This window comes from Sus scrofa, chromosome 8 (assembly GCF_054392235.1).
Source record: "Sus scrofa isolate SSC_HxYL_T2T_F1_AM1 chromosome 8, Sscrofa_HxYL_maternal_Yorkshire_Landrace_v2.0, whole genome shotgun sequence".
In the NCBI taxonomy this organism is placed as follows: domain Eukaryota; kingdom Metazoa; phylum Chordata; class Mammalia; order Artiodactyla; family Suidae; genus Sus; species Sus scrofa.
This window is the reverse complement of record NC_139390.1, coordinates 115,514,291-115,540,547: the sequence shown is the minus strand read 5'-3', so window position 1 is coordinate 115,540,547 and position 26,257 is coordinate 115,514,291. Positions and strand designations below refer to the sequence as shown.

Here is a 26,257-nt window from a genome sequence, read left to right as displayed (position 1 = left end):
TCTTAAGCAAATTAAATTGTAATGATAATAATACCTATACTTTACAAAATGAGAATATTAAATATGACAATGAAAGTAAAAAATTTGCATACTGCTGCATGCAAACTAAATAATAATTGCTATAACATATCTCCATATACCAAAGTTACCAGGCTGTAGCAATTTTTCCACAGAAAGTCTCTTTCTTGTCATTCTCTTTGATATTATCCTAGTCCAGGTCTTCAACAGTCTAGTAAATGGTTTCCCTGCCTCTGATCTCCTCTCCCCGCCTTTACCCGGGAAATTTCTACATAGTACTTCCCACTAACTTGTCAAAAGAGTTTTTATAATGCTACTTCTAAACTCAAGTCACCAAAATCCATTTACCAAATCATTAGTCAAAAATGTAGAGCTAGAACTTTAATTAAAAAATCTACTAGTTTTTCAAATTAATACTACTTTAATTTTCCATTGAGCTAAACATTCAGTGATAACTAGCCGAAGCCAACACTGACTTCTCTTTTCTGAACTTAGAGCATACACTGTCTACTGCAAAATAGCCATGCATATAATTGTTTTACATAGTGTTTTTTTCTGCTATTTAGTTTTGCATACATCCCCTGGCTCCTCCAACTAACCCCCATAGATGGTTAACTCTTCTTACTTATCCAGTCACTTAGAGTGGCGTGGCCTTCAGAGGGCAGGAAAATCATTGAACTCATAGGACACAAATGCTTTTGAAAAGTCACTACAAAAGGGTAATGATTTCTACTATGACCTGTTCTTAGTACATTCCCTACACAATGATGACCACCATGTAAAAATGTGGATTCAGAAGAACATTTAGATTGTAACAGAAACTACAATAATATACAAAGGAAGTTTGTAGTACCCATGAAATTCCCAAGCTTATAGACTTAATAGAATGTCTGTTCTTTACAATCCAATTCCATCCCATTCAGATAGCATCCTTGACCCACTATTAAAATCTTTTCTGAATCCTTCTCCAGAAATTTCTCCAAAGTAGAGAGAGGCTTTTGCTTCACCCATAATTACAGATTATCATTTTCGAAATGTTATCTATTATCATTAACACAAGAAGGGGGCCCATAAATGCAGGTAACTATAAGTGTGGCCACTACAGCCCAGTTTTTGCCTATTTGTCTCTTGAGCAAATGGAATGGATGTAAACACCCTGAAGCTTCCCTCCCCTTATTTCACTTATTTCTCATAGTGTCACCCCTGAATTCATGGATGCAGCCTATTTTATTTTTATTAACAAACTCCAATACCTGTCCTTTCTTCAGTACATAGAATTTTTTTTTCATCAACACTACCAAGCAGGAAGGTCTTTGCATCCCTCACAAAGATTTGACAGCTTTTTACAAAATCAGTTTTGAGCATTTACTATACCAAGTGCTAGGCATTCTTCCAACTTTTTGACAGACATTTTCATCAAAGCTCAGTATACCTATATTGTCTGAAATGAAATGAATGATGTGCAAACAACTGTCCTGTAACTTTCATTGTGTGAAAGGTATCCTTCAATTTGCCAATTTCAGAGATCACATGCTTCATCCACAAATTCAAGGGTGACACTAAAGATGAGGAGGGGGAGACTGCTGTGCGCATATATGTCAGCATGTGTTAAATTTGCCTGCTACCTTTGTTTAAACTCATGTCTCCCAAGAAAATCAAGTTTGGTTCAGCGATGAGTCTTCCACTATCATTCAGCACAGTTAAGAAAAGCCAGGTCATGGGTGAAAATTCAGTCTCCTAGATACCTCACTGAGTGGCTATAACACACTCTGTTTAAATGTGTTCAAATAATGGTATGGCTATTTTAAAAAACTCAGATAGTTACTCTGTCAAAATAAGGTGGATTTCCACACTATGAAAGTTAAAATTAAAAGCAAAAATCACCATGTGAACAGGAAGAAGTGACTACTTCTTTCTACCACTGTCTCAAGATAAAATCTTCAAGTGGAGGTGGGAATCTCAGGTTTTCAGATCAGAGTTGTACAGATAAACAGGTGGAAATTTTAGGTACAACTGGAGAAGCAGTACTAATTTCTGGCTATATCTGGAATAAAATTTTCTTAGTATGATCACCACCGCCTTATTAATACTTGGAAATAACTATCATTTGGAAGTAAGTTATATTTTGAACAAGTCAAGAGTTGCTCAAGCCTGATAATCAAATACATATTATTTTGAGTTAAAACCAGTTTCACAAAGGCATTCTGCCAGCAAGCATATTATAATGGTTAAAGAAACATTCTGACACAGTTCAATCCGTTTGAATCACACAATTCTAAAATTATCTCCACTATTTCTAACCAGCCAGTTGACTAGGTGAGAATAATGTCACTGATACAGAAGAAAAAACTAGCATCATCTTTACTTGGGATAAATATGTACCCATTTCCTCCCTTCTTTTATTCCTTTCGTTATGATGACCCTCCCCATTTCCTTCCATTCTATTTTTAAAACAACTAAAACCACAGAACTAAATGAAATTGCTACAATTTTCATTTACTAACCAAACTATATCATGTAGTCTTCATATGGATGTTCCACGCATGGAGAATTACTTTGAGGATGGGTTCGTTTCATTTTAAAAGTTTGAACTCTTTAACTACGATTCTCATATTATTGGTGCTATGTCAGGAAGAGGGGGTCTTGAAGTCATGGATGCTGTCTATTCCAAGCCTTCTCTGTCCTTCAAAGTATCCACCTTCCATCCCTCTTTTTCTTTTTAACAGCTTGTCAAGGGTTGAAAATTATGTTTACTTTTTACAAAAACTTACATTAATTATTCTCTATAAATAAATCAATTCATTTTCACGCCGAAGGAATTAGGGGATGTTCTATTCAAGACAGCTGCCAGCCCCAGGCAGCGCAGCCAGCCTGGAGAGCACTGCGGCGGCTGCACGGGCAGCACTGCAGCACGTTCTTGCTAGGCCTGCTCACTGCACATAACTAACCTAATTCCAGTCATCCCCAAGATGCTTTTATAGAAAGACATTTTAAAGAAGGTAATGAGGAAAGTGTTTGAGAAAACGGGTTATAATACATCTTGGGAGTCACTCTTTTCTGATATTTGCTCAAAGGTAAAATTGAGTCTGTGAATAAACAAATTTTCCTAAACTCAAACAGTATAACAGTTATCTAGGATAAAAATTTAAATTCTAAGGCATTAAGTATGATATTTTTAAGGGGGGGAAAGGTGCTTCTGAGGGGAAATTATCTCCAAAGCTTAGCTGACCCCAAACCTAATCCTTTTCCTTTCTCCTGAATAACAGTATAAACCTCTAAAATCCAAGAACATGGTAGGGCAATGCTGCCAGTGTTATCATAAAACTAACAAGGTAATTCATATAAAACAGATTGCACTGCATCCTCATAATCCCTCTGTTTGTCAACTCTGAGCAATAGTCCTGGTTATAAATGAGGTAGAAACTGCATTTTTAGTTTGCCATGTTGCAGGGACTGATGAGGTTGGATTTGATTCACATACTAGGATGCAAAAATGGCAGCTTGTAAGTCAAACGCTTCATATTTTCATCAGCAGTTAATTATATTTCACAGCTAGAGCAAGCATTAGCCAAGTTAGGCCATGCGATTTGCCAAACCTTCTCAAAAGAGAGATGCCAACACTGAGTTCATTTGTTAATTTTCAAATATATATATATATATTTACTAGTCTCAGACGTTTTAATAGTCAAATGGCACCACTCTAGAGAGAAATTTCAGCTCAACCATTACTCTGGGCTCTTTTGTGACAAAGCTTGTCATTTCTAGCGAGAAAGCTTTTCAAATAGATAAAACATAAAAGCACTGAAAACCAAACTCAAAATAAAATTATCATTTTTAGAAATAGTTACAGACATAGAGACCTGACTTGTGGTTGCCAAGGGGGAGAGGGGTGGGGAAGGTGTAGACTGGAAGTCTGGGATTAGCAGATGCAAACTGTTATACAGGGAATGGATAAACAACAAAATCCTACTACATAGCACAGGGAATGATAGTCAATTTCCTGTGATAAGCCATAATGGAGAAGGACACGAAAAAATACACATATATGCATAAATGAATCTCTTTGCTATACAGTAGAAATTAACACAGCATTGTAAATGAACTATATTCCAATAAAATAAATCTTTATTGTATTTGCTCCCAGTTATTTTCATTTTTTAAAATTTAACTGGAGTATAGTTGGCTTACAATGTTGTATTAGTTAAAATAAATTAAAGAAACAAAAATAAAAACATAACATTTCTAGAAAACAGAAGGCAAATCTGATATGTGCCTTTTCTAGCCATGTCTGCTCATGGCAAAGCTGATCCTTAACGCACTGAGCAAGACCAGGGATCTAACCTGTGTCCTCATGGATACTAGACAGGTCTGTTACCACTGAGCCACAGCGGGAACTCCAGTGCTTTGTTTTTCATAATCTTTGTTTCTTATAACACAAGTCACACATTTAATAAAACAACACCATTTCATGTTTTCTTTTTATGGCTGCACCTGTGGCATATGAAAATTCCTAGTTAGGGGTCGGGTCCAAGCTGCAGCTGCTGGCCTATGCCACAGCCACAGCAACACCGCATCTGAGCCATGTCTGCAACCTATGCTGCAGATTGTGCCAATGCCAGATCCTTAACCCACTGAGTGAGGCCAGGAGTCAAACTCAGATTCTCAAGGGCACTATGTCAGGTTCCTAACCTGCTAAGCCAAAATAGGAACTCCAAAACTATTTTAAAAATCTCAACAGTATAAACATACTAATTTACATGTATTTGAAAAATATATGTAGTCTATTTCTTTGAAATAAGAAACCAAGTATATATAGTTTATTTTAAATTGAATAGAAAGATAATCAGACAAAGATACATAAGTATTTCTTTTGCTGTTAGCACTGCCAAAGTCTTACAACATTTATAGTTTTATTATCCTAACAAGAAACTTGAAATTTGGGCATAAAAAGTTTGAATATTTGACTTAGCTGGCTAAGACAAACTGTTCAGACACAGAAACTACAGTCTCTTCTAATTTTAGATATTTGAACACACAAATTTCTAAAGTTGCATTAAGAAATATGTATTTTAAAAATATATAAAGCATTATACACTATTAATAATTCAAATAAGCCACTATTTAGTACCCCCAAATTAAAATAGCTTTAACATCAGAAATTTAAAAAAATCGTTTCAATAAAATTTCAAATACTTTTCCTGAAGTGACAAGAAAATCTTTTAAAACTTAATAACATTAAATTTTATATAAAAGCAATTCATTGCTTATACTTAAGACAAAGTAATTAAGAACTTTTTGAAAAAAGCAGATGCAGTTATTACAGGGAAATTTAGTGAGGTATGCCAGCCATGTTAATTTTAAAACTATTCTAAAAATACACAAAAAGTGTCATCACAACACAAGCTCAATCCTGAAGGTCAAAGCGTATCAACTCTGTTGACCATGATTTCCATCTTTATCCTCAGATTAAATTCATACCCCATTTCCTGGTTCCTGATTAAAAGCTTACTCTAGATTGTTTTCAAAATCTATAGGATGAAGTTAGTAACATTCAGGGCTGGCCAAAAGAAATCACAATGTCTTCTAACAGTCCAGATCTAGTTACAAACTCATATTATTTAAAGGAGCTTCTGGCTCATCAAAATATATATTATGTTGGAGAATGACAATCTGGGAAGATGACAAAAGTGAGAAGACATGACCAGTAACTGGGAACTATATGGCTACCAGCTACACTCATCACAGGGCAACAAAAGAGCGTAAGAGATCAATTCTTTTGCATGAAAGTCATAAAAAACTAAATACAGAATTTCAGAGATGTGTAATGAAATTACCAAGCTGAGCAACATCTAGAAATATTCCTAGTTTTCTTTGAAAAATAATTTGAGATTAATGTGTTGCATATTTTCACTTCTTGGGAAAGTCAGTAATCATTTCAAGTTTCCTCTATTAAAAAAAATCCTCTTTCAATTCTGCATCAATATCATTTATTTTATATATTTGAATAAGTGGTTCCAACTTTCTTCATGCCTTATCGTTTTGCTCTTCCATCTTCTAATACTTAAAAGAAAGCTAATTAGAGATCACTCACAGATATGGTTAAGGAATAGGAATATCAAGAAAGGAAGAGAAGCTACTGTCATCAGATGACTTGCATATTAGACAAATGTCAAGATAATGCACTTTCACACTGTACTTTATAAGGACTGAACAGAGCTTTGTGCTAATCTATCTGTGAAAATTTATACACAATGCTCACACCTATCTACCGTCTATTAAATGTGTAAGAGTATCTGGTGAATAAGACGAAAAATGGCCATTAGTAATTCCTCTGCTGTAAGTAGCTGAATAGCATCATAATTCACTATATAATCCAATGCAGTTTTACTGCTCTGGCTCCTATAATCTGGGTCAGAAAGAGAAGCCCTATTGCTGATAATTGCCCACCAGGCTGCTCAGGTGGCTACATATTTAACCAGCAAGACACAAACACAGGCAATGTCTTAAAGTAGTACAGTACTTAGCTATATTTTAAGATCAAAAAAAGGCTATGTTATTTAGGATAAACTAGGGATGTTACAGAGGAAGGAGACATGCCAAAGAATGGACCAGAGAAGCCTCTATTTTTTTTTAACACTGCAGAGCAAGGCAGCATTTTAAAATAAAATATACTCAAGTGCATTTCACATTTCAGGTAACCATTAAAACTTTGGGAAACTTTTGCTTCAGTTTTATATGTATATACTGTGAACTTAAAAAAAAAAAAAACTACAGATCACAGAAAAAATGCTTAAAAGCATTGGGTTCCTCATCCTCTAAGAGGATCCTAAAAGGTCCTTTTCAAATCTAAGTTTCTGCATTTCTACATTTCTGGATGATTATAGCTAATAAACAGTATGGGAAATAAATAGTACAGTTATAACCAATATAAGGTTGACTATAATCCCCTTTATTTGAGACTTTTCCTTCAACATTCCAACAAATTCAGATTTTACACATATGTTATTTTATTTTGGATCTGTTTTTAATGAATAAGTGGAGAGAAAACTTAAAAGTTTATCTTGACAAATTAAAAATATGTCCTTTTCAGAAATGGACCCAACAGATACGTTGCTTTCCTGACAACAGCCCTTGGAGAATAGAGTCAATGGAAAACTTACTAGATCATCCTCTCTTTGCAACTTACTACCGTGTTATCCTAAACACTTGCAACTGAATTTCCCCTAGAGATACATCAGCCCAAATGCTCTCATCTTTCAAACCCCTTTCTGCAAATTTGTTCATTGCATAAAGTATTTTTCCAAACTTGATTCACTCCATAAGCAGGAAATAAGCAAGTTTAAAATGCTACTAAAATGATTTTAAAAATGCAGTGTAAAACTGTAGCTAGTATCCATATTGCGTTATCTCAATATTTTTCAATAACTATTTTTATGCTGTAAATACATAAAAATATCTATTTTCTCTGGACAATATACACAAACATAAAGCACATGAAAAAGAATACACTGAAGTCTTAGAGAATCAATATTGAGGAAAAACATAAAAGTTATTTATAAACTTATTCATGATTTATATACCACTGGAATAATGAAAGATATATATATATATATGGCTATGGTCACTGGTATGCCAGTCAGCGCCAGGCACCTGGTAATGTATTTTCAGTTAAGTGTTCAATTGAACAGTTAGTTCACCTAGGTCAATGATTCTTTTTTTTTTTTTTTTTGAGTGGGTGACTAGCAAAATGATGGTGATTTTATTTGTTTTTATTTTTTATTTTTTTATGGTTTCTTTACTTTTATTTTTTAATTTTTTTCTTTTTTTTAAATTATTTCCCCAATACTTTTTTTTTCTACTGTATAGCATGGTGACCCAGTTACACATACATATATATATTCTATTTTCTCACATTATCGTGTTCCATCATAAGTGACTATGATTCTTTTTTAAAGTAAAGAATAATTGTCTGTTTATCATGGAAGTTGTAATGAGTGTCAGACATTTCAGACATCTGGTGCATCTATTGTTTCATACACATCTCAAACCAAACAAGTCCTAAGAACTCACAATCTTCCCCCTACATTCTGCTCCATCTACCCAGTGTCTTCCCTATCTTTCCAGTTATTCAGGATAAAAAAATTCTTCAGTGTAATTCTGGCTTCCTTTTGATACCAAAAATCCAATCTGAAAGCAAATCCTTCAAAATATATACAGAAAAAATATTTTGTAGGTTTCCACCCTGCCCCCTCACTGTGCTTACCACAACTGGCCAGAATAATCTTGTTAAGACTAAAATCTGATTATTGCCCCTCTGTTCAGAGCCCTCCAATGGCTCTCCATCGCCTCTGAGTAAAAGCCAAAATCCTACTCCTGGCCTATAAGGTCCCACAAGGTCTGGCTCTGTCCCCCCATTTATCTGCCTGGCATCTTCTACCACCACTGGTGCCCTGGCTTATTGGGCTCCAGCCACACTGGCCTCCTTGCTTTTGGAGAAAGAACTCTGGGGAAACTTCTGCCTCAGTCTTTGCACTTGTTGTTTCCTCTGCCTGGAGCACTTTTTTCCCCAGCTGTGGCTCAACACCTCATCTCTTTCAAGTCCCTACTCAACCTTTCACCTGTTTTTGGTAAAAAAAAGTTTTATGGGAACACAGCCACATCCATTTGTTTATATATTATCCATGGAGCTTTCAAGCTTTTAAACACTGTGACTAAAGTGTTTAGTAGTTGCAGCAAAGACCCTATACCCAGGAAAATGAAAATATTTACTCTTTGGCCCTTTGCAGAAAACGTCTGCTGATCCCTAGAGTAGAAAAAAAGTTGTTGAAAGGGAGAAGATTAGCTTGTGAGAGGCTGGGTGTTGCATAGACAATCTACATGACTTATTAAAGCCACCGAGAATCATGGTGGCTTTAGAAGTGTGAAGCAGCGAACATAGTAAGTCATTTTCTATGTAATACAATAAATGAGAAGAGTATCAAGAGAATGGGAGCAAATAGTGGCACCAAGAAGTATAAAATGCTGTAATCTGAGAAAATGTGTTTCAAAGATGGAGTGATGGGAGGATGGAGGTGGGGGATAGTGAGGGAGGCGGTATTAACATAGGTTTTATAAAAGCACTGAAGAACAAGAAAACGCCGAGGTTCAAGGGTATGTGGACGGCAGAGAAGAGAGACAACACATTCTAGCACGACAGCATGCGCAAGAGAAGAGTCAGACTGCAGTTAACACAAGAGGAAATGAACACTGAGAGACCAGTGGGAGAACAGAGGGCACTCTGCAGAGATTATGACATCAGATTTATTATTTTATAAATGAAGGGAAAAGGAAAGCTAATACAAGGTGCTAAACGTTGGCAATTTTCTCACAGTCTGGATGGTAACCTGGCGGTTAATAAAATTGCTGAAGATTTTCTGGTTGATCGATTTTCACATTTGTTTTTCTTTTTTAGAAGAGACATTTTAAAATACATTAGTATTTAAGGACCAAACTCAAGGAGTACGAGTTTCTGTCCTTTATCACTAACATACTCCTAGGGGGTTCTAAATCTTATTAAAAATGCATAAGTCCAGTATTTATAGCATCTAAATTACTTACAGGACAAGAGTTAATCTGATTTGACTCTTTCATATCATAACAATTTTAATATCTGGACACTCAGTTTTAATTAAGGTTTCTTCCTGGTTCTTATTTGCCAGACAGAAATGCTGGAAAAATGAAGAAAATTCATTTTTAAATTTGTTTTCAATGAAAACTACACAGCACATGGCATTAACTTTTTTTTTTTTTTTTTGCCAGGGGGTGGGGGTGGTGGAAACTGGTTCTATCATCTCTACTCCGAAGCAAAATATTACATCAAACTATCATTTAATCCGGAACAAAAAAACATTAATGTATTTTGGAAATACATTTCAGATTTCCTGGTAAATATTTTTACCTCTATAATCTTGACCATAGTCTTCATTCACTAACTCTAAGCCAAGGGAATAAATGTTTAGGAAACTTTATGAATGTCGTGCATAAGATTTCCAAGAAACAAAGTTCTTGCTAGAGGGGAGTAGTCACTCCTTTAGTTATTTAGCCGATTTTCTTGACTGCTACACGCTGGGGTTATAACTGTGAACAAGTCAGTGGTGGTCCTGGCCCTCATATGTTTTCAGTCTTTGGGACAAAATCGCCTTGCTAATTTTGTAATGCCATAATTCTAGATGACCAACTAAAGCATAGCCCAGCACTTCTATTTTATAGCCATCTCATTACCCACGCCTGTGGAAACATATGAACACAACATGACTATGAGGCAAACACATCCCAACAGGCCACTGGTTATAACTAAATTCACTACAAAATGTCTTCATCTACATAGGGCTACTAAATCAAGTCTTTATCCATTGACCAACTGATTTCATCAAACATATTTCCAACTTTTCTTTTTTCATCAATCAGCTTGCTACTGAGAAGTTTAATAAGTTGTTTAGCTTGAAAGATGTATTTCCTAGTAACCATCAATTTAACGTCACCTGTGACTTGCCAAACCCATATCCACAAGGCAGCCATCATTTCAAAATGCAAATCTGATTATATCATCCTTGCCCAGCTTAAAATTCTTCAATGGCTTCCTATTGATTTTATGTTAAGGAGCAAATTCCTTGACATGACCCATTTCTCATATAATTTATCATCCAAACTGGGACACTTTGAGTGAAAGTGGGTGATTAATTGTTACGCCAGTAAATCAGGACAGCCCTGGAAAAGAGGTTAGCTTGGTCATCCACCCAGAAGGCTCTATCTCTTCAATTTCCTTCACTCTTTCGCTCCAGTTCCCTCCAGCAACAGAGGCCCTTGTTCAGATTTGGTACTTTCAGTTCCCTCCTGTAACAAGCTACATCTTCACTGTTAACTCTGTAGCTTGGCATTCTCTTTTCTCTTCTCCAGGTTAACCCTTATCTATCCTTCAAAAATACTTTAAGCATTACTTCATTAGGAAAATCTCCTCTGGCACCCACACTCTCATGGCTCTGCTCATTTCTCCTACATTGAACCTGCAAGGATGCCCTTGTGTGACTGTTTGACTACCATCATCTTTCCCACCTCACTGATTTCCCCTCAGATGACTCAATTCACATGAACCTAGGAAATACATTCACAGCCTTAGATACATATGTTAAGAAAATATATATCCTCCAAATAGACAAAAAGACAAATACATGTCCCTTGAGTATCATAATGGGACACTGTCTAATTGGCTCACTTAAGGATTATCTAATGTACTACATAATAAGATAAGGATACTTACTATAAGATAAGGATAGTATCTTTGTTCTATTTTATTATTTACTATTTTTTAGGCCCTAATCAAGAGTCTATAAGCTCTGGCCTGTGAGCCAAATCAGGACAGCAGCCTGTTTTTGTATAGCCCATGAGCTAAAAATGGTTCTTACATTTTTAAGTGACTGCAAAAATAAAACAAAAAGATGCTATTGAACTGAGAACTTAGATGGCCCACAAAGCCTAAAATTTATATATATATATATATACACACACACATATATATACACACACACACATATACACACACACATAGGAGACAGGATTTCGAGGCCTTCCTTGGCCCAGAGGCATTTAACTGAAATCCGCTGTTGGTATTTTATCCTTCAGACAAGCAGGGCTTCCTACTGTTCTCTAAGAGACCTACCCTATATGATCTTTGAGACCCAAGAGCTCCCTTTCCTGGAATGCTACCTAATCCAGTCTCTACTTCAGAAATCCTATCTACCCTTTAAACTCAAAAGCAAGCTTCTCATGGTGCATGGGCTTAAAATGGACTCCCCTTCCTTTATTTTCTGTAGTCCTTCAAGCCTTACCTCAGATAAATTTAAGGAAAGAGCAAAGTAAAAATTACCCTTTGAAATAAAGATATGAAACTTAATCAAGTAGCAAGTCCTAAGATTTATTTGATACATAATCAGGTATAGAAAACCAGAAATTAAATCAAACTTTCATCCAGAACCAACAGAAACATGTCTTGAACGTAACTGATGCAAAACAAAAACAAAACTAAGCAGAATCTTTTCAATCATTTTGTAGTATGTTTGGTATAAGAAAATGATACTTTTTGGTTTAAAAAAAAAAAAACAACAAATGGAGAATAAAAATTTCTGTTGTCCCTAAGCACCTTAATTAGATAAAATGAACAAGCCCTATCCACTCAGTAGAAAAGTTGGTCATTTTTATTCTCCCTGCCTTTATATCTACTATGCAACTTTCCGTTCTTAATGTGCCTTCTAGTGTGAACTCTCATACAAATGAGACAATACCCTGAGCAGCCAACAGAGTGGTACCCCATGAGGTGGTGAACTCCTCGAAATTTGGAACTGTATTTCTGGTCTCTGCATTCACTGTGACGAGAATATTCTGGCATACTGAAGAAACTGAGTAAATGCTTATTAAAGAAAAGAATGGATTCTTTTATCAGTATACTAGTGGGTTGGTTCAGGCTGTCAGTCTCCTAAACAACCTCCTGGAGAACAAACGACAGGCCCATGTTTCTGTAATTACAAAATAAACAGAAAGTCAAACTTATTACATGTGGTGATTCACAATCAACACACAGGCATACCAAAATTTGCCAGGAAAGCTGACTTTCAACTTCCTACAAAGAAAAATTAACATGCTCTTTGCTACAAAAATACTGGTCAAATCCTGCCTTGTCCCAAAGTTTTTTATATGCCTTTGATAGAAGCAAAGTCCTCTCTTCTCACTGACCAAGCACATGGAATAATGAAGCAACCACCTGCCTGTTCAGCCAGATGTCTGGTGATCAATGGAGCAGATACAAGAGTTGCAGCCAGATCAGATTTACCTTCTAGATATTTATATATGGCTTCTTTCACCCATGGGATGTTGAAGGCACAGAGCAAGCACTCAATAAGGAGTTGCTGGTGATGAATTTACTTATTCTCTGAGCACATATTTATTGTGTTCCTACTCTGTACAAAGTGCTGCAGGTACTAAGAGTGAATAAAATGTGTCTGACCATATAAAGCTAATGTAAGTATGGGAAGACTGACCAGTTCAATCAAATAGGCAAAAATATACATAAGAAAGTGATGAGTACTCTCAAAAAAACAATAAATCAGAGTAAGAGTGAAAGGGAGAGAGAGGGTATTTGGAAAAAGCTCCACTGACAAAGTGAATCTTGAGGGAAAATCAGAGGAAATAAACAAAGCAAGCAATCGGGATGGCATAGGGAAAATCAGACAGAAGAGAGGGGATATAAGATCCCAAGAGAAGACTACACTTGCTAAGTTGGAGAAACTGTGTCTGGAGGACAGTGAACAAGGGAGAGGGTCGCAACAGAGAAAGTCAGAGGTGTGAACAGAATGTGAGTGTGTGTGGGGGTGAAAGATATAGGGTTTTAGAAGAAAGTATTACCAATGGCTTCGGCGTTTCCTCTGATCTATATGGGAGTTCACTGCAGGGTTCTGAGGATGGGGTGATGTGTTGAAAACACTGTGAGGAAGCAAAGGCAGAAACATAGAGAAACTAATATAAAAAGCCAGGTGAAAGATAATGGAATTTCAGACAAGGCTAGTGGTACTGAAGATACAGCTGTGTTCAGATCCTGGATATATTCTGATAGGAACCACTGACCATTTAGGTGTGGGATGTGAGAGAAGAACAATCAAGTATGACATCAAGAGTTTCATTCTGGGTTACTGATATGTTAGAACAGATGAAGATAGAGGAGGAGGTTGAAGAGATGGGAGTAAATTGGAAATACCAAACATACATCTAAATGGGGAAATCAGGAGTTCCCGTTGTGGCTCAGTGGTTAACGAATCCAACTAGGAACCATGAGGTTGCGGGTTCGGTCCCTGGCCTTGCTTACTCAGTGGGTTAAAGACCCGGCGTTGCCGTGAGCTGTGGTGTAGGTTGTAGACTCGGCTCGGATCCCACGTTGCTGTGGCTCTGGTGTGGGCCGGTGGCTGCAGCTCCGATTTGACCCCTAGCCTGGGAACCTCCATATGCCATGGGAGTGGCCCAAGAAATGGCAAAAAGACAAAAAAAATAAAAATTAAATAAATAAGTAAATAAATGGGGAAATCAACTGGTCAGTAGATAAATAAATTCATTCCTTAGTGAATGAAACTTACCCTTGGCTTACTTGAATACAGCACATTAGAATTAGGTATCAGAACACTGCATATTGTATTTAAAAATAAAGCTCTGAAATCAGAGTGCCTATGCTCTCATCTTGTTTCTGTCACTTATAAACCATTTGATCACAGACACTTTATCTCTCCATATCTCAGTTTCTCAGTCGTAAAATGGGGATAGTAAAAGAATCCTTCCTTTGATTTGCTGTGACAATTAAAGGAGATAATACACATCAGAAGTTCAAAGCAGAGGATGGTACATAAAAGGACTCTATGAATGTTATGTATTATTATTATCATTAAATTAAATGACTATAATTATTAAATAGCAATGTTATGAAATGTCTGTTTAAATTCTGTATCAAATACTTTTGATAAGTAAATCTGCATAATACTGTGTGAAATAAATTCTCTCATAGTTGTGGTTGGCACTAGGAAGTAACAGTAGAATGACTGACAGTAGGGTTTCAGCAAATGGATAGTCAGAATAAGAACAGAAGCACCTGACTGAATCTGGAAGCTTTAGCCCAGGTTCATCTATTAAACAGCTTGTTCTCCAATCTTGGAAAAATATAGAATGGATCTGGGCCTCCATTCTTCATATGGAAATCAGGAAGCTGGAGTTAGATAGGTCTTAGCTGTTTCTTTCAGCTAGAACAATCTATCAGCATCTCACTTTAAAATGTCTCATAACTGATTATACAAATAACGAGTTAGGTTTTATCATGGGAGATGGCTAAAAAAAATTTTTTTAAATGATAGGCTTATTTCTACCAATGAATGAGGGAGCAAATTATCATCTTGAAACTTTCTCTTACTTCTCTTAAATTATCAATTGCCAAAAGTTGCTCTGCTTTAAACTAAAGAAGGTAGAGAAAAATACTTTCAAATAATTATGCTGTTAATTCTGTGTAGAAATGTGTCTCTTTGGAAGCGAAGGTAAGGAGATTGGAGACAAGACGGCCGAGCAGAAGGACTTTGAGCTCACCTCCTCTCACAAGCATACCAAAAAAAACCACTAACTGCTGAACACCAATCAGTAAAAAAGACCAGAACCTACCACAAAAAGACATTCTGCATCCAAAGACATAAAAGAAGAAATCACAGTAAGAAGAAGGGGTGCATTCATGATATAATCAAATCCCATAACATCCAGGTGGCCACCCACAAACTGCGGAATAATCTTATTGTGGAAATTCTCCCACAGGAGTAACAACTCTGAGCCCCATGTCACGTGTCCCAGCCTAGATATCATATCCAGAAGAGGAGCCATCAGAGAATTTGGCTTTGAAGGCCAGTGGGGGTTAACTACAGGAGCTCTGCAGGGCTGGGAGAAAGAGAGACTCCACACTTAGAGGATTTAAACAAGGTCTCATACTGAAACTGAATCTGTGATTTAAAAACTCCCAACAAACAAAAGTCCAGGATCACATGGCTTCATAGGTGAACTATAACAAACATTTAGAAAAGAGTTAACAGCTAAACTTCTGAAACTATTTCAAAAAAACTGCAGAGGAAGGGATGCTTCTGAACTCATTCTATGAGGCTACTATTACTCTAGTACCTAAATCAGACAAAGATACCACACAGAAAAAGACAATTACAGGCCAATATCACTGATGAACATAGATGTAAAAATATTCAACAAAATACTAGCAAACTGAATCCAACAATACATTAAAAGGATCATATACCATGATCAAGTGGGATTTACTGCAGGGAGGAAGGGATTTTTCAATATCTGAAAATCAATATGTGTGATACATTATGTTAACAAATTGAAGAATAAAAGCCATGTGATTATCTCAATAGATGCAGAAAAAGGTTTGATCAAATTTAACACCCATTTCTGATAGAATCTATTTGGAAAGTAGGCACAGAAGGAACCTGTCTTAACGTAATAAAGTCTCAATGGCAAAATGCTGAAAGCATTTCCTCTAAGATGAGGAACAAGACAAGGATGCCCACTCTCACCACTTTTATTCAACATAGTTTGAGAAATCTTAGCCATGACAATCAAAGGAGAAAAATAAATAAAAGGAATCCAACTTGGAAAAGAAGAAGTAAAACTGTCAATGTTTTCAGATGTCATCATACAAAACACAGAAAATCCTAAAAATGCTACCAGAAAACTACTGGAGCTTATCAATGAATTTGGTAATGTTGCAGGATACAAAATTAATACACAGAAATCTGTCGCATTTCTATGCACTAACAATTAAAGATCAGAAAGAGACATTAAGGAAATGATGCACTTACCATTGCATCAAAAAGAATAAAACATCTAGAAATAAGCCTACTTAAGGAGGCAAAAGACCTGTGTGTAAAAATTATAAGATGCTGATGAAAGACAATGAATACAACACAGATGGAAAGATATGCTGTGTTCTTGGATTGAAAGAATCAATATTGTTAAAAATGACTATACTACCAAAGCAATCTAGAGATGTATTGCAATTCCTATAAAATTACCAATGGAATTTTTCACAGAAATATAACAAAAATTTGTATTGAAATACAAAAGACCTCAACTAGCCAAAGCAATTTTCAGAAAGAAAAATGGAGCTGGAAGAATCAGGTTGTCTGACTTCACGGTACACTACAAAGTTACAGTTATCAAAACAGTATGGTACTGGCACACACACACCAAAAAAAAAAAAAAAAAAAAAAAAGGAAAGAAAGAAATATATATCAGTGGCTTAGAGGATAGAAAGCCCAGAGGGATAAATCCACATACCTATGTTCAATCTATGACAAAGGAGGCAAGAATATACCTTGAAAGAAGACTGGAGAAAAGCCAGTCTCTTCAATAAGTACTGCTGGGAAAACTGGACAGCTACATGTCAAAGAATGAAATTAGAATATTCTCTAACATCAAACACAAAAATAAACTCAAAATGGATTAAGGACCTAAATGTAAGACTGAATACTATAAAATTCCTAGAGGAAAACATAGTCAGAACACTCTTTGACACAGCAGGAGTATCTTTTTGGATCTGTACCCTAGAATAATGGAAATAAAAAATAAACAAATGGGACCTAAACTTAAAAGCTTTTGCACAGCAAAGGAAACCATAAGTGAAATGAAAAGACAACTATAGAATGGGAGAAAATGTTTGCCAACAATGTGCTTGACGAGGGGTTAATTTCCAAAATATACAAACAGCTCATAGAGCTCAATATTAAAAAAAAAAATCAAAAAATGGGCAGAAGATCTAAGCAGACATTTCTCCAAAGAATACATGCAGATGGCTAACAAGCACATAAAAAGATGCTCAACATAACTGGTTATTAGAGAAATATAAATTAAAACTACAATGCTGTATCACCTAACTCTGGTTAGAATAGCCATCATCAAAAAAGTCTACAAATAATAAATGCTAAAGAGGGTGTGGAGAAAGAGGAACTCCCCTACACAGACTATGGGAATGTAAATTGGTGAAGCCACTATGGAGAACAGTATGAAGGTTCCTCACAAAATTAAAAATGGAGTTAACATAGGATCCTGCAATCTCACTTCTGGGTATAAAAGAAGAGAAAACGATAATTTGAAAAGATACATACATTCCAGTGTTCACTGCAGCACTATTTACAATAGCTAAGACGTGGATACAACCTGAATGTTCAATGAAAGATGAATGAATAAAGATGTGGTGTATACACACACACACAATGTGATACTACTCAGCCACAAAAAAGAAGGAAATGATGCCATTTGCAGCAACACTGATGGACCTAGAGATTCTCATACTAAGTAGTAAGTTAAAGACAAATATCATGTGAGATCGCTAATATGTGGAATCTAATAAAAATGATACAAAAGAACATATTTACAAAAGAGACCCATAGACATAGAAATCAAACTTATAGTTACCAGAGCAGAAAAGGTAGAATGAGGGATAAATTAGGACTTTGGAATTAACAAATACATGCTGCTAAATATAAAACAGATAATTGAGAAGAAACTACTATATAGCATAAGGAGGTACACTCAATAATTTGTAATAACCTGTAAGAGAAAAGAATTTGAAAAAGAATATATAATTGAATTACTGTGCTGTATACCTAAAACTAACATGACACTGTAAATCAACTCTACTTCAATTAAAAACAAACACAAAACAAAACAAAACAAAACCCTCAAAATTCATATTCCAAAAGAAAGGGATGGGAAATTTGATTCTCTCAGTTTAGATCATTGTTTTCCATAATTTTTCACTACAACAAATTTCAGATTGCTTACTGCAGTCAATCCTCATTACCTGTAGTAGTTCTTTCTACAAAGTTACCACAAACATGTTAACAAATACTGAACTAGTTAGTGCTCCTAGAAGAAATACAGGGTTAGCTTTCTGCAAGCTTCTATTCACATTTTGCTCAGCTAATGGATGATCTTGCTTTATGAATGTTTCTACTTAAAGACACCTTAATACATAGTATGGATTTCTTAACACTGAACCCATGGCCAATAGCACTACAATCATGCCAGAAAGCAACTTCTAAATTTATCTAATACATGCATTTTTCTTTTTTAATCTTCTCTGTAAGATATATCACAGCCTTTTTTGAGCTTAGAAACACTAGACAGCTCTTCATTCCTATGCTTGGGGACAATTTTAAAAGACAAACAGGCACTAAATAGTGAAAAGGACGCTTGTTTTGAGTATGAGAACGAACACAAGAAGGCAGAGCATCACCCCGTCAGTCCTTAGCTGGGAAGGCTCATGAATGTTGGGTGGCTCCAAATCGCTTCTGTTCTGCAGGTGTCTGTGAATATCTGAGAATGAGCACGAAAGCACCCCAAGTATTGATGGGATTACAAATAAACTTTAGCAAGCCGGTGAATTCACAAACATGGAATCTGCAAATGATGAGGGTTGTGTTATTTCCTTATGCAGCTTTAACTGATCATGGATCTTAGCTCTTTTATATTTATCTTCTCCTTAGCATTACAATCATTATTAATGAACACAAATAATAATTGTAGATGAGGAAACTGAGCCTCTATAGCTATCTACTCATAAATTAAAACTATTTTAGATATCAATTATCATCTGATCAATCTACTTTATAAGCTTACACGTTCCAGATTCAATCTTCCTAAATATTTAATTCTTTATGTATAATCGAAACATCATTAAAAGACTGTCTACATACGATGACTCTGCATTAGATGCAAATTACACTGCAGTTCATGAACTACTTTAAGATTGGCTTCCTTCAGGAAAGAAAATCAAGAAGAGAAAGGGGGTAAGGTATACAGCCTTGCTAATTTTAAAAATTCTTAATATTAAAGTGAACTATGATTAACACTAAAATGTGAAAAATTATACTTAAAAATGAGAAGTAAAATCAGAAATCTAGGTGACCTTTTTTCAGATTCCTGCCATGGAGCAGTGCTGTCTGAAGAGAGCTTGATACCTAGCACCTTCTCTGATCCTCTCAAAGGACTTAGCTTTCCTGCTACAAAGCCTTTGAGCATTACAATTATTCATCATTTCCTGACATATTTGGGGCTCCCTGGCAAAAATGGCTCTCTAAAGATGATGTATATGAATAAAAAGAGTAGAAAAGGAAGGTATATTATATAATGAAAAACAAAAGTAATTCTTCATGGTAAAGGTAAATTGCTTCTTCATTGTTTTCATTTTTTTAGGACATTAAATCTTAGAAAATAAAATGTATTTCAGTGTCATTTTAGAAAGGTCACAATTCTTATTTTCTCCTAAAAAGAAAAGGTTTTTTTTTTTTGTTTTTTGTTTTTTTTTTTTTTAAGGCTGCATCTGTGGCATGTGGAAGTTCCTTGGCTGGGGTCAAATCAGAGCTGCAACTGGTGGCCTACACCACAGCCATAGCAATGCAGGATCTGAGCTGCATCTGTGACCTACACCACAGCTCAGGATAACACTGAAGCCTTAACCCACTGAGTGAAGCCAGGGATCGAACCCATCCATCCTCATGGATGCTAGTCAGGTTCATTACTGCTGAGCCACAATGGGAACTCCCTAAGAAGTGGTTTTGAACTAGACTGAATGTTTGCACTATCTGAGAACAGAAAACAAAGAAAAAGAAAAAGCTGTACCTGGCCCTCTTGCTTAGAGTTAGCAGTAACAAAAAGCTAAACTGCATCCAACAATGTCAAGCACAGTTGGAAGAATATTTCCACCAACACAAAAAGTTCTTTATTTCTAAAATTGGACAAAACAAAATTTAAACAGTGAAAAAAAAGTCAATAGTACACTGGAATTAAAGGACTAATGTTTTTTATTTTGAGCATATCCTTTCAATTACATAATTCATTAAACACAAAAAACAATGAGGAAGAAACCGTGCTAAGTGCCAGACTGAACAGAGCTACCCAATGGGCTGAGCCTCAGAACAACTTTTTTAAACTGCTAATGTAATTGAATCATCTGAATAAATAAGTGTGCAGGAACAATTCCTAGAACCTAGGGTGATAATATCTATTGTGGCCATACATGCCATGGTCAGTTTTGAAAACAAAAAATGAGCTCAAAAGAATTTTAATAATTTGGTTTTTAAAGGAAATGCATAGATAGCCTCAACTAACTAAAAGTAAGTTTTTGGTCTTTTAAACTTTTTTTTTTTAGTAAAAATCATTCAGTAAAATTTCTATTTTATATAGTACATAAACAAAAATGCATACACATACACACAAAAATAATTTACACAAAATGATACTTAACCTTACTACATGGAACATACTCTGATATCTTCTATTAAATATTTATTTCATTAAATTTAGTTATCATTAATGTACTGTTCAAAACACACTGGACAACAGTATTTGTCATATCTCTCCTTGTTTGGGGCCTCAGTGCTAGCAGTGAATTGACTTAGTATTAAAAAAGAATTTCATCTCTTCTCAAGTTCCTTAGGTTATATTATATATATATCATATGTTTACCCTTGTCAATTAGATTGTACCCTTAGTAAAAGAAATAGAAAGGATGGAAAAACAAATTCTCTTTTCTGCCATTTTACTTTAACAGCTTTCAAATCCAACTTCCCTCAGGCGCACTTACATAAAAGATTCGCAATAGTAGAAAATAGTAGAAAAGCTCCTCAGTGGACATTTGGGATATTGACTAAGAAGAGTAATTTAATTTAGAAGTATGATGAATCAAGATCTATGTTATCTATAAACCAGACAATTCAGACATAAATTCAACACTTTATCTAGGTCCTCCTTCATCTTTCTTCCTATTCACATCTAATTCACATCACTGCACTAAATATCCATTTGTTGGATAGCAAAAAAACAAGTGTTCTTTTCAATAGTGAGAAATATTTACATGGAGTAGAGATGTGAGGGGACAGAGGACAAAGCATAAATAGAACCGTTTTTTTTCTTGGTGTAAGATTGCCTTGAAAAACATTTTCCATGTATGTTCCATAATGCTTCTGATCAGAGGTTTCACAATCACATATTTAAATTGCCTCTTATAGTCTGTTCATTAAGACGCAGGATATGCGATCTTAGGGAAAATGACAATTTATTCCGTCAGGGTTCTTAGGATTTACTAACTGAAAACATATCGATCCACTCCCATCCATTCTAAGAATTTATTAGGCCATTATCAGTTAGCTTCCAAAATTGTTGGGAGGGCTTGAGACTAAATTTCCAGGGGAAAAAGCAGTCCCCAAACCAAGTCTATATCTACCACCATTAATACTAATATTGCATTACAAATACCAATGTCTTCAGGACCAATGGCAATTCTGTATCAAGAATTAAATGTTATATAGCTAACACCTCAAACCAGAGCTGTCTACTACCACACTCCTTGACAAAATGGAAGATACGTGCAACATTGGCTTCCTGATATCAATTTCCAATGGAAGTATGGCAAAAAAGTGTCAGAATGGACACACCTAGGTGTCATGCCTGCATCCTAGCGGCAAGGGAGGTTGGGAATGTGATTTTTGATTTCTTCACTGGTAAGACAGGACTCACAATGTAGTGATTTCACAACTTTAGAAAGGCTACCCAAAAGATCATGGGGGAGTTCCCACCGTGGTGCAGTGGTTAACAAATCCAACTAAGAACCCCGAGGTTGCCGGTTCCTTCCCTGGCCTCACTCAGTGGGTTACAGGGATCCAGCGTTGCTGTGAGCTGTGGTGTAGGTCGCAGAGGCAGCTCAGATCCTGAGTTGCTATGGCTCTGGTGTAGGCCGGTGGCTACAGCTCCAAACAATTAGACCCCTAGCCTGGGAACCTCCATATGCCGAGGGTGTGGCCCTACAAAGACAAAAAGACCAAAAAATAAAAGATCATGGGATATGTCAACCGTCCACCACACATGTATTTTATATAACATACTGTGAACATGATGTTATTTTTAAAATATCAAGTCCCAGGATTTTAGACCTGAGAGAGACTCTAAAAGTCAACCACAGTCCAGCTCCTTTGTTGTTCAAATGGAGTCCAGGGCTTATCTATTCTTTTCAACCAGAGGCACACAGTTATTCCAAAGCAGGTAATAAATTTGCATCGGACCATTCAAAAATCTACCCTTATCCTCCCCTAGTACTATGTGTGAACACAGAATGACTCAATTAAAAACATAGGGAATTATGTTGTACATTTGATTTGAAACAGTATCCAGACTGGTTGCAGTTAAAACCTCCAACATTCAACTAATATTCCCCTTACCTGAGAGAATCTGAGAGCCCATGATTTTGAGTTGCTGCTGAGGAGTTAAAGAGATCCTGGAATCCTCCTCCTCTCTCTACCCACCGACACACAACACAAGTCAAATGACTCAGAGGGGTGGTCCGGAACAAAAATAAAATGTTAATTGGGAATATGTTGTCTTTGGCATCTATTTGCCTTTCATTAGGTTGGAACTGGGCTACAGCTTCAGGGAGATTAGTGAGGGGAGGGGATAGTGGTGAAACTGTGATGACATGAGTCTGCTTGCAGTTAGCAAGAGGATCTAAAAAGTAATTTAGAAAAGAGATATAGATCCACAGTGACTGAAGAAACAAATGGTCTAGATGATGGTCATGCTTTCCTCCAATGAAGTTAGGGTGTTATTACAGAGTTCTATTTAATTTGGATGTTTTAAAGGAAAATTAAAAAAAAAAAAAAAAAAAAAAAAGGACTCCAATGATGGAACTGCAGCTATAAGCCTACTTTTGTTAGCTGAAGCAGTATTAGGTACAAGTGGGAGGATAATAAGCATACATATTTTATGGTCCCTTCTCAGGAGCTTTGGCATAGTAAGTTACAGAATAACTAAGTGGTTATCATTTATTACTCAATCCGTTTCTGTGATAAAAACAGAGAGATTCTGGAGCAAACCGCAAACCTTCTCTAAATCCAAATCTATGAACTTCTTATAAAACTTCTTGTAGCTTCCCTCTTATTCTTGACATTAAACGCCCCCATGTTTCTCTGGGGCTCTCACATCTTCTCTATCAGCTTGAGCATTAACACAATGGAACATAAGGCTGGACTTATTTCTAAACAAAGATAGAACTCTTACAGCAAAAAGGAAACAATCTCTCCTTCATTATTTTGTGCACTAACATAAGCTTTCATGTTACCTGATTTAGAATCTGTAATTTGCAATAATTTGATTTTCATATTTGCAATAATTTGTTTCGTATTCACAGGTTCTAATCATAAAAGTACAACTTCAAAACACTTTGGAATGTTTTCAATATGAAACTAGTCAACCAAATAATAAAAAAAAAAAAAGGAGGCATAGAGTGCTATTAAAATACTCATCTGATCTGCAAGGTATCGTCAGTACAATACATAATGTCGTCTCTCAATGGTACTTATCTTGCTAGATCTTAATTTCAAATTCTACAGACACTGGGAAATGCTTTTAGGAAAAAAAGAGAATAAAAACTGAGCAATTTCAGGCTCAAATACTTAGGACCTCCTCAGCTTTTACTGGAAAGCAACAAGAGTGGCACAGGATCTCAAAGAATTGAAAAGCATCACAAAGTAATGTTCGGTGCATATTTCCCTAGGATTGAGAAATAATCCTTAGGTGTAAGGTCAATCACACAGCTTGCATAAGGTAGCTCATTCCCTACCACCACCTGCTCTAAATGGAAGAACTGTTGCTTTCTCATGCAAACACCAATGTCAGGAAATCTGGCTATAGAACTACAAAATAAATTCTATTCAAGCATTCTATTAGGGATTTCACAAGCAAATCAGTATGAGGAAACCAAATGTAATAAGCAGTAAGAGGTATTACATATTAACAGTTTTCATGGATTATAAGATTATGTATACACAAAAATAAAATTTTTAAAGTTATCTACTTATTCATTTGTCCATCTTTGCCAGTTTTTTTTCTAGGGGGCAGGAGGAGGGGAAACAACCAAAATTCAATTCCCATTCCATGAGGGTTTTGGATATTTCCGCTCAAAGGCTACATCACCACAGTTGCTCCACTTACTTGGTTACTTACGAAGACTACTTTCAAAGGACATGATTAAAATAGCCTAACACAGAAAACACTGTCAATGCGGCGAGAAAAAAACAGCAGCATTGACTGCAACAGGACACCACGTCCAATAGGAGCAGTCACAGTTCCAAACAATGTCATTTGTAAATCAATTAAAAGCTGCATTCATAGAAATCAGACGTTCCTTCAGTTTACCAAACATAATCGAATTACACTTCCAGGGGGGATTAATGTCACAGTATATTTACTGCAATTGCCATTTTCAACAGGATAAACAAAGTTGTCCCAGGCCTCCACAGCCATCACTGCACAGACCTGAGTGTGGGCTCTCTAAGCAGAATGCCAGGCATACTTGGCCACTTGCTGGGCAACTGTATGCAAGGTGCTTAGTATGCTTTAATTCTTTCCTTCATCTGTAAAAATGAATATATAAGGTACTTGTTGTAACTATTACATAAGATAATGTGCACAGAGCATTAGGCACCATGCCTGACATGTGACATATCCTCAATAAATTTTTAGCAGTTGTTATAATTTCAAGAATTAAGTCCAAAAAATTTACAATCACATAATAGTTGGAAAGGGTAGGATAGTGTATATGTTTTATCAGAAATATTTCTGGAGAAAGTCTTTGCTTTTAAAACTAGGACAAAAAGCACAAGCAGAAAGCAAAGTCTGATCTGTGATAGATTCCTTTGTACAGAACACTGAAAATCCTTTGCCAGCCTTCCAGGGTATTGTGTGCAAAACAGCTGCCTCCAGGGTTTCTTCGTCCTTCCCTCCCTTTTCAGATGCTCTATAGTTGTCCATGTTTCCATATGCATATTGTGGACAACAGGCAGTTTGAATCAATCATGGCTGTATCTACCTCTAGGTTCTGACATTTTTATTCCAGTTTGTTTGACAAACTGGAAAAAGGATCTACTTTAAAGAGGGCCTGAGATTCCTCCAAGGAGAGAAGCAACTAATAGTGACTCAGTAATAAAATGGAGAATACAGTATTTTCTGTATCTCTTTGATAGATGGAGAAAAGTTAGTAAATAAAATCTGTAGTTACAATGAAGAGAAGAAAAAAATAGCAACACTGAATGCAAAAGGACAGTAAGTCCAATACCGACAGTCACAGCAACAAGTAACGCCATTTGTCATTCAGTTACAAAGCTGCATTCACAGAAATAAGATAATCGTTCAGTGTCTGTTTCTCTCAAAATTCTTTATGACATTGAGGTACAACTGGTACTGTCCTGCTTTGTTTCCATGTATTAACTTAACAAATATTTCTTGAGCACCAATATGTGCCAGGGAACTTTCTAGGTATTGAGGAATCAATAGTAAACAAAACAATGCCAAGGCATTCTCCCCACATCTGCCCAGAGCAAAGTGGCACTAAGGATTGGAATGTACAAGATCTTCAGAAACTTTGAAGTCCAGGCTCTCTTCTACCCAACACACATATGTACCTGGGCCTGTCATTAGCCTCATAATATAATATAAGCCTAAACATTTCTGAAAGTAGGTTAGATTCTAAATCCAAGTTATGTGGCATGAATATTATAAAGATTTACTAGTTATTTTTCAGAGCACAAGAGAAGGTAAGGGCCCTCCAAAGCTGTAAAATCTTATGAGT

The 26,257-nt window shown here is 35.9% G+C and overlaps 1 protein-coding gene across 50 annotated transcripts in view; it reads right to left on the bottom strand.

Moving 5' to 3' along the window:
- CAMK2D (calcium/calmodulin dependent protein kinase II delta) overlaps positions 1–26,257 on the bottom strand; it is a 308,158-nt gene that overhangs the window by 149,206 nt on the left and 132,695 nt on the right.